Source organism: Hordeum vulgare, chromosome 2H, assembly GCF_904849725.1.
Source record: "Hordeum vulgare subsp. vulgare chromosome 2H, MorexV3_pseudomolecules_assembly, whole genome shotgun sequence".
Classification (NCBI taxonomy): Eukaryota; Viridiplantae; Streptophyta; class Magnoliopsida; order Poales; family Poaceae; genus Hordeum; species Hordeum vulgare.
Genome location: NC_058519.1, coordinates 70,156,407 through 70,165,457, shown reverse-complemented (window position 1 = coordinate 70,165,457; position 9,051 = coordinate 70,156,407).

The following is a 9,051-nucleotide window of genomic DNA, read 5'->3' as shown; positions in this document are numbered from 1 at the left end:
AAAAATGGTTGTCAGCGCAGCAGGGACGGGTCCAGGCGTGACGTCCGTCCCGCCAGCGGGCGGCGGTGGCCTTGTTGCATCAGAATGGAAACCTTTGGGAGATGCCTTCAGAACCCACGGACGTCCTTGCCCCCTTTACACTAAAGGAAAAACTGCTCCGTCCCGCTGTCCGGTGCTCGCCTGTCCTTCCCGCGTCATCCTTGACTCCTGAGGCTAGGTCTTGCCTCGGAATCTCCGCCGCTTCGGAGGGGTCCTGAGGGGGGCCGTGCGGGTCTTGAAGTTGTTCCTCCTCGCGAGGCTCCCCTCGCGAAGGCCTTACCTTAAGTGGTGTCGGACCTATTGGTTTCTAGTTGATGAGGTGGGCCAACCCTGGACCGCAGGCAAACAGGTCTGGATACTCCATTCTCAAAACGTCGACAAGAACCTCCACAGCCGATTTTACTTCTCAATCTAATGCTTTGTAGCAGCATTTTTCATCTAACATGCTGCGGACAAGATTTGTCTGATGTATGTGAACCATGAAATCTGTAGGTAAGTGAAAACACCTACAAATTAGTTGAAGGTATAATTATATTTTCTGCACCATAACCAGATTTTTCCTTGGTCGTTTGCACAAACAATTGTTGAGCACTAGTGTCACTATCGACAACATCAAAGAAAATGTAGCTGAATTTGAGACCATGGGTTACAACTGGCGTGTCAATTGTGGATGGCGTATGACTGCAACTTTAGAGGATGCTTTCTTTCAGAACCGAAGTTGCTGAACGAGAAGGAATATCTAGAAAAAAATGAAGTTCAGGTGGTGGCCTAAGATCTCTAGGTGCGACACTTCTGCTCCTCCTCCTTGAGCAGCGCAAGGCCGGCGATTGAAGCTTGAGGAGAAGGGCACTGCTCCCGGATCCGCCACCCTCGCCGCGGACTCTCGGCCCGTCTGTGCCATGGACGGCCTGCAACAGAAGGACATGAGATGTGACACCGACACTCAGCTGCGGCGGCAGCGCAGAGGCCTAGAGGCGCCCCGTTGACCGATGGTTGGTTGGTCACGACGGCTGGCGAGTGGTGAGGGACGTGTATGGGGGCTTGTCACATGCGACCTCCTGCTACTCCAGAACCAGATACCATTCATCGTCGTGGACGAGTTGTTCTAGCAACTCCGGACGGACACTTGCGAGAGCAGTGATGTCCTCATGGTCGGCGCCCTCCGGCTCTTCCGCTCCCACGTGGCCGGCGCCGTCCATCTCAGCGGCAGTCCATGTGGCCCGGTGGCGCGGCGGTCGGATCCGAGGCCGATGGCGACGGGATCCGGGGGATGGCGAGGGCAGCATGGCCGGTGGCGGCACGGCAGACAGATCCGAGGGACGGGAGGTGGCTTGGTGGATCGGGGCAGAGAGGTGGTGCGCGTGGATCAGGGCAGAGAGGTGGTGCGGGTGGATCGGGGTGGTTGGTGGTCATGGTCAGGTTAGAGCATCTCCAGTAGAACCCTTAAACCCTTAAAAATAACCGCTTTTTTACACTTTTCATCGAGAAAAACGGCGTAGACTAGAATCCTTAAACCCTTAAACCCGTAAAAAAAATTAGAGGTTGAACCCTCAAACCCCTTCCCAGCCTGTAGAAGTGAGAGTTGGGGAGGAAAACTGCCCCCAACCCGCACTCATTTTCCCTCCTCGCGCGGGAGGCAGTTGGTTCCCCCGCGCGAGAGGAAATCCCGCGGCCGCATCTCGCCCCGCCGCCGGCCCGCGCTTCGGCCGCCGCCCCGCCGCCCCTCCACGCTCCGGTCGCCGCCCCGCCGCCCCTCCGCCCCCCGGCCGTCGACCCGCCGCCCCTCCGCGCCCCGCGCCCCCGCCTCGTCGACCCGCCGCGCCGCCGCATCTCGCCACCGGTCGCTCCGCCGCTCCGGCCGCCGCCTCGCGCTCCGGCAGCCGCCCCTCCGCGCCACCGCGCCCCGGCCACCGCCCCGCCGCGCCCCGACCGCCGCCCCTCCGCACCCGCCGCCGTCCGCATCTCGCCTCGCCGCTGCCCCTCCGCCCCGGTCGCCGCCCCTCCGCTCCGGCCGACGCCCCGCCGTCCCCACGCTCCGGCCGCCGTCCTGCCGGCCCTCCGCGCCCCGGCCGCCGCTCCTCCGCTCACCGGTGAGTTTTTTTTACTTTTTTAGTTTTAAATTTTTGCTTCATTGGCACTAATTGTAGCCACTTCGTATGTAGATGGACTCATCGTCGGATTCGTCGGATTGGTCGTCATCCGACGATTCGGACATTAACGAGTTGTTGCAAGACGACGACGTCGAGATGATGAGCCTCCTCGTCGACGTGCAAGCGTTTGAAGACCGTGTGAAGCTTTGGGATCAGAGGAGAGGGTCGAAGATGGGGCGACTCACCATCTACCGGAACCGCGCTCTCGGACACGAGCATTTGATGCGAGACTACTTCGCGGAGGTACCTACATACCTTCCTCGTCTCTTTCGCAGAAGGTACCGGATGAGACGTAGTTTGTTTGTGAAGATTGTCACCGATTGTGAGGCCGCCTCGTATTATTTTACACGTCGTAGATCCGCCGCCGGTATCATGGGGTTTAGTGCATATCAAAAGATATCGGCTGCAATGCGGGTACTCGCTTATGGCATACCCGCGGATTATACCGACGAGTATCTTCGCATTGGGAAGATACAACCACGGAGTCCGTCCGTAGGTTTGCCAAGTTGGTCATCCGGTTGTATGGTGAGCAGTATCTTCGGGCACCAAACTAGGAAGATACAGAGAGATTAATGGAAATGAATGAAAAAAGGGGATGGCCGGGGATGCTTGGTAGTCTTGATTGCATGCATTGGAGGTGGAAAAATTGCCCAAAGGCATGGCAGGGAATGTATTGCGGTAAAAGCCGTGATGCTACCATTGTTCTTGAGGCCGTAGCATCGGAGGACACATGGATTTGGCATGCATTCTTTGGGTTGCCGGAAACACTCAATGATATCAATGTCCTCAATAGATCTCCCTTGTTCAAAAGATTAATTTCTGGGGATGCTCCAGCTTGCAACTACAAAATCATGAACAATGAGTACTCAATGGGATATTATCTCACCGATGGCATCTATCCCGAATGGGCAACTCTTGTGAAGTCCTTCAAGGAGAAAAATGGGGTGCCCTTAACAAGAAAACAGGCTCATTTCACCAAGGCACAAGAGGCAGCCCGCAAAGATATTGAGAGAGCTTTCGGTGTTTTGCAAGCAAGGTTTGCCATAGTTCGGGGTCCAGCAAGGTTTTGGGACAAAAAAACCTTGATGAACATCATGAAATGTTGTGTGATTCTACACAACATGATCCTTGAGGATGAGAGAGGGTTAAACCTCCCATGTTTCTATGACAATGTTGGTACCCGTGTGCAACCGGAAAGAAACCCTTCTCGCATACAAGCTTTTCTTGAAGCACATCGTGAGATTGAGGATGGAACCACTCATGGTCGGCTCCGGGATGATCTAGTAGAGCACCACTAGCATTTGGATGGGCGGCGCATTGGCCCATGATGTATCTTTGTTTTACTTTTCTATGTCCTATTTGATTCGAACAATTGTTGTTATTTGCTCAAACATTTTTGTAATGATTTGAATGATTATTGTTTTATTCGATGTTGTAATAATAACTAGAATGATTATTGTTTTATGTCAAATGTGATTGAATTTGTGATATGTCATATGATGAAATGTGTGATATATGAATGACAGTTTTAAGGTTTGGGGTTGGGGCAAAGACTAGAACCCTCAAACCCAACCCTTATAACGGAATATTCCATTATAAGGGTTGGGTTTGAAGGTTCTAGTCTTTGCCTCTGTTTTTCAACCCTTAAAAGTGTTAAAATGTGTAATGCTCAACCCTTAAAACTAGTTTTTGTTTTAAGGGTTTGAGGGTTGTACTAGAGATGCTCTAAGAGCATCTCTAGTAGAACCCTAAGAGCATCTCTAGTACAACCCTCAAACCCTTAAAACAAAAACCAGTTTTAAGGGTTGAGAATTGCACATTGTTGACTCTTTTAAGGGTTGAAAAACAGGGGCAAAGACTAGAACCCTCAAACCCAACCCTTATAACGGAATATTCCGTTATAAGGGTTGGGTTTGAGGGTTCTATTCCGTTATAAGGGTTGGGTTTGAGGGTTCTAGTCTTTGCCCCAACCCCAAACCTTAAAATTGTCATTCATATATCACACATTTCATCACATTTCATCATATGACATATCACAAATTCAATCACATTTGACATAAAACAATAATCATTCTAGTTATTATTACAACACCGAATAAAACAATAATCGTTCAAATCATTACAACAATGTTTGAGCAAATAACAACAATTGTTCGAATCAAATAGGACATAGAAAAGTAAAACAAAGATACATCATGGGCCAATGCGCCGCCCATCCAAATGCCAGTGGTGCTCTACTAGATCATCCCGGAGCCGACCATTAGTGGTTCCATCCTCAATCTCACGATGTGCTTCAAGAAAAGCTTGTATGCGAGAAGGGTTTCTTTCCGGTTGCACACGGGTACCAACATTGTCATAGAAACAAGGGAGGTTTAACCCTCTCTCATCCTCTAGGATCATGTTGTGTAGAATCACACAGCATTTTATGATGTTCATCAAGGTTTTTTTGTCCCAAAACCTTGCTGGACCCCGAACTATGGCAAACCTTGCTTGCAAAACACCGAAAGCTCTCTCAATATCTTTGCGGGCTGCCTCTTCTCTGATCCATCTTCGACCCTCTCCTCTGATCCAAAAGCTTCACACGGTCTTCAAACGCTTGCACACCGACGAGGAGGCTCATCATCTCGACGTCGTCGTCTTGCAACAACTCGTCAATGTCCGAATCGTCGGATGACGACCAATCCGACGAATCCGACAACGAGTCCATCTACATACGAAGTGGCTACAATTAGTGCCAACGAAGCAAAAATTTAAAACTAAAAAGGTAAAAAAAAATCTCGCCGGTGAGAGGAGGGGCCGCGGCCGAGGCGCGGTGGGGCAGCGGGGCGGCGGCCGGGGCGCGGTGGGGCGGCGGGGCGGCGGCCGGGGCACGGAGGGGCGGCCGGACGGCGGCCGGAGCGTGGGGACGGCGGGGCGTCGGCCGGAGCGAAGGGGCGGCGAGGCGAGATGCATACGGCGGCGGGCGCGGAGGGCGGCGGCCGGGGCGCGGCGGGGCGGTGGCCGGGGCGCCGAGTCGCGGAGGGGCGGAGGGGCGGCTGCCGGAGCGCGAGGCGGCGGCCGGAGCGCGGGGCGGCCGGTCGACGAGGCCACGGCGGGGGCGCGGGGCGCGGAGGGGCGGCGGGTCGACGGCCGGAGCGCGGAGGGGCGGCGGCGGGGCGAGATGCAACCGAGCTATTTCCTCTCGCGCGGGGGAACCAACTGCCTCCCGCGCGAGGAGGGAAATGAGTGCGGGTTGAGGGCAATTTTCCCCCACAACCCTCACTTCTACAGGCTGGGAAGGGGTTTGAGGGTTCGACCTCTAAATTTTTTTACGGGTTTAAGGGTTTAAGGGTTCTAGTCTACGCCGTTTTTCCGATGAAAACTGTAAAAAAACGGTTATTTTTAAGGGTTTGAGGGTTCTACTAGAGATGCTCTTAGGGGAGGAGTCATGGGATAGTCACGGCTGTAACTTCCTTCTAATCTCCATCCAATTCACATCCTATGGTCCAGATCACACAAGGGGAAAGGCTCTCAACACTTATCAGTTTTCAGCCTAGCAGCAAACAACAATACACACTAGCTGCAAAGAACGATACAGTGGCACTTGAATTTAGTTTTATTTGAACAGATTGAAACCTAAAAATTAAAGAACTACAGTTGACACCGAATCAAAGTTGAATAGATTATACGATAGTGTATTATACAATCAACGTTGAATAAATCAATTGCACTTGACATCGAATTTCATAAAACTTGATATTAAAAGGCTGCAACGCATAATATCCAAACGCTTCAGTAATTGGTCCCAATGTTGAGTAATCAACTACACAAAAGCAAGCCCGCGAAGTATTTTATTTAGCCCGCCTTTGTCGAAAACTGATAAGTGTTGAGGTCGTTTTGCCTTTGTGTAATCTAGGACGTAGAATGCGGAATGAACAGAGATTAGGACGGTAAAGTTGCAGCGTGAAGTCATTGGATCTCAGTCCGGAGTCATGGGATCGGGTGGGCTGAGCGTGGGGAGTTTTTTTTTTCTTTTTCCTGGCCGGTTGGGATTTCGGGAGGAACTCCGTGCCTCCTATATAGGCCATGACTGGATCAGGATAACTATTCTGATCATTGGATCAGAATAGTCCTATTCTCTCTTATATACTATATTATACGTGTACTATACTCTTCGCTATGATGGATACTACCTATAACATATCAAATAAAAGTGAAAGTAACTACATCGGCCGTACGAAACATTTATCCTATATATAAGAATATTTAGGTAGTATAGATACTACCTTTTAGCTAGTATGTACCATATTATTAGCATACTCATTTTTACGTATAAATATATACTTATTTCATAATATTATAAAAAACTATGGATTAGCTATTTTCTTTAATGTAACATACTTTGTAGTATTTTATACATAGTATGTGAACGTACCCAAAATAATATATTAATATATACACTACCATATGGTAATATATGAGACATGAGAGTAACTACACCCGGTAGTAGGAAGTATGGAAAATACATTCTACGGCCAGGTGTAGTTACACCCACGTCTTGAGACCGGTTTGGGCTGTAAAATAATTCGGCCAGGTGTCCACCGTTGTGAACCTGTATTCGGAATTGTTGACAAACCAGGCGAAACACTTGCAAGGCCTTGTGGCCAGACAATAGTGATAGATAAGCATGTGATGGCGCACGCACAACTGGACAATGACAACCTTTTGATCATACGTGACACGACCGCCGGTGTACCCAAGATCGAAGCCAAACACTTTGTAATTGTACTCGGCAGGCAACTGCTCCATTGTGTTGATGGAGCTTTCCACCCAGACAGGGCCGTTGGTGTACACCGTCAAGAGGTCTGTCAACCTCATATGGGTGCTCACTACGGGACGCAGGGTGAACTTCTGCTTGTTGTTGTCATTAGACGTTGGGAGCTCCATTGGAGACATTGAGAGAGGCATTGGAGCCATTAGATATCCTCTCTGTATGTATCATTGTGGGTGTGCTTATTGTATTATGGAGCGCCATTAAAAGATTGAAAAGATTAAGGTAAATGGCCGCAGGGAATAAGTGGATGGGGTCGAACGACCTGAAATTTTGGCTCTATACTAGTGACACGTCATCTAAAGATTCCTCAAAAAATACTCATACAATGAACATGTTGTAGACTAGCTATAGTATTCAATGCTTAATGGATAAAGAGGCAAAGAAATCATATTGTAGTTGGTAGGTAGGAATAAACGCCTGCCTTTAGCCCATGTGTTGGCTGCATGACGACTTTATTTTCTCATAGGCTGAGCTATCACCGGGTGATAGATGAAGCGCCTAATGCGTTCTCTTTTCTTCAACTAGAATTTTATTGACATGGAATATCTAATAGCGAGGGACTAGAATCTATCATACTTGATCCTAAATTTGTTAGGACATCTTCAAGGACGATCTACACACCGCCTGCATCCATTTGGACCACGTTGGGAAGACCGCGGAAGACATCTAACACCGGCCTGTATCGGTCTGAAAGGCGGTCCAGTGTAGTTTCTCTCGCAAATTGGAGACAAAACGTGAGGGGCTTTGCGAGCGTGTGGACGACACCCAACCCCGCCTTTTATCGCTCTGGCCCATTCTGACACCTCATCCCTCGCCTGTGTGCGTTTCCGCCCAGCGCGAGATGCCCGCATTCATGTCGTTGTAGAGCACACTGCTTCATATTGAAGACGGCTTAGGGTGGACATGACTTCTCACTATCTCCGTCATTGAAGCGGCGCTACGGCTGAGGATACTGTCCGCTTCACGCCCGATTGAACACGCCTCCTCCCATAGTCAAATTCCTCCATTAAACTCGCGTGAAACCAATAAAACTACTCCGACCATAGGTTCGTTCAAGAGCGGGCGGCATTAAGCACAATGTCCGGCAAGGTCCTCCCGTCCGCCCACTGTTTAAAGGAGACTAGACGCTGGGCAAGAATAGCACCACTCTACCGCTCCCTAACTCTTCCTTCCACCATTTTGTCGACCCTTTCGATGGCATCCGGCGAGCAGGAAGAGTAGTTCTCCGGCCTAAAAGTCGGCTGGGTGGCCCATCGAGCCTGTCGGATATGAGCGAGGCAGCTTGCTGCTCCAACTCCCTCGCCTAGCCCTATGGAGCAAGTTGTCGCTCCTAGCCAACGTGTGGTTCTGCAACTCGCTGCTCCAAGCCAACGCGTGGTTCTGCAACTCGCTGCTCCAAGCCAACGCGTGGTTCGGCAACTCGCCACTCCAAGCTAACTCATGGAGGAGTGGTGAGTTGATCCACTGAGACACGTGGGGAAGCACGGCGGAGCGGCCATCATGGTCGACGTCATGTCATGACACACCTCCCATGCCTGCGACCGTGCCATCCGCCGTCAACGTGCGTGAAACCGCTCCCCGCCGGCAGCGAAAGAAGTCGTCTGCATGAAGATCGACGAGTCGGTGACCAGCACATTTGTGTCCGCCACCAACATTGAGAGAAAGTAGAACATAGGAGGCCACCGCAGTTTGTGTCCAATGTGGGCCACTGCCGGTGCGTCGCCAGCTTGTACATCCGGTGACCTGTCAGATTCTTTATCTTAGACCAACGGCGCCCCCGTCTGGGCTCCACGAAAGCGGAGGAGCCACCTTCCCCTCCGGCTAAAGCACCCTCTTTGCCACTCCGGCAAATGACGCAGCCGAACATAGGGAAGATACAAGGAAGAACATGCCTTTGAACGGGTTGCCGGACATGGTGAAGACAGAGGGATCTGCCAGGCCGGCCATAAACTAGTGTAGGGTATCTGTGTCGTGGGAGTGAAGCTCCCTGCAATCATACTTGCACATAGTTTTATCTTTTTTAGTTAAAATATATTCAAAACAAAAATG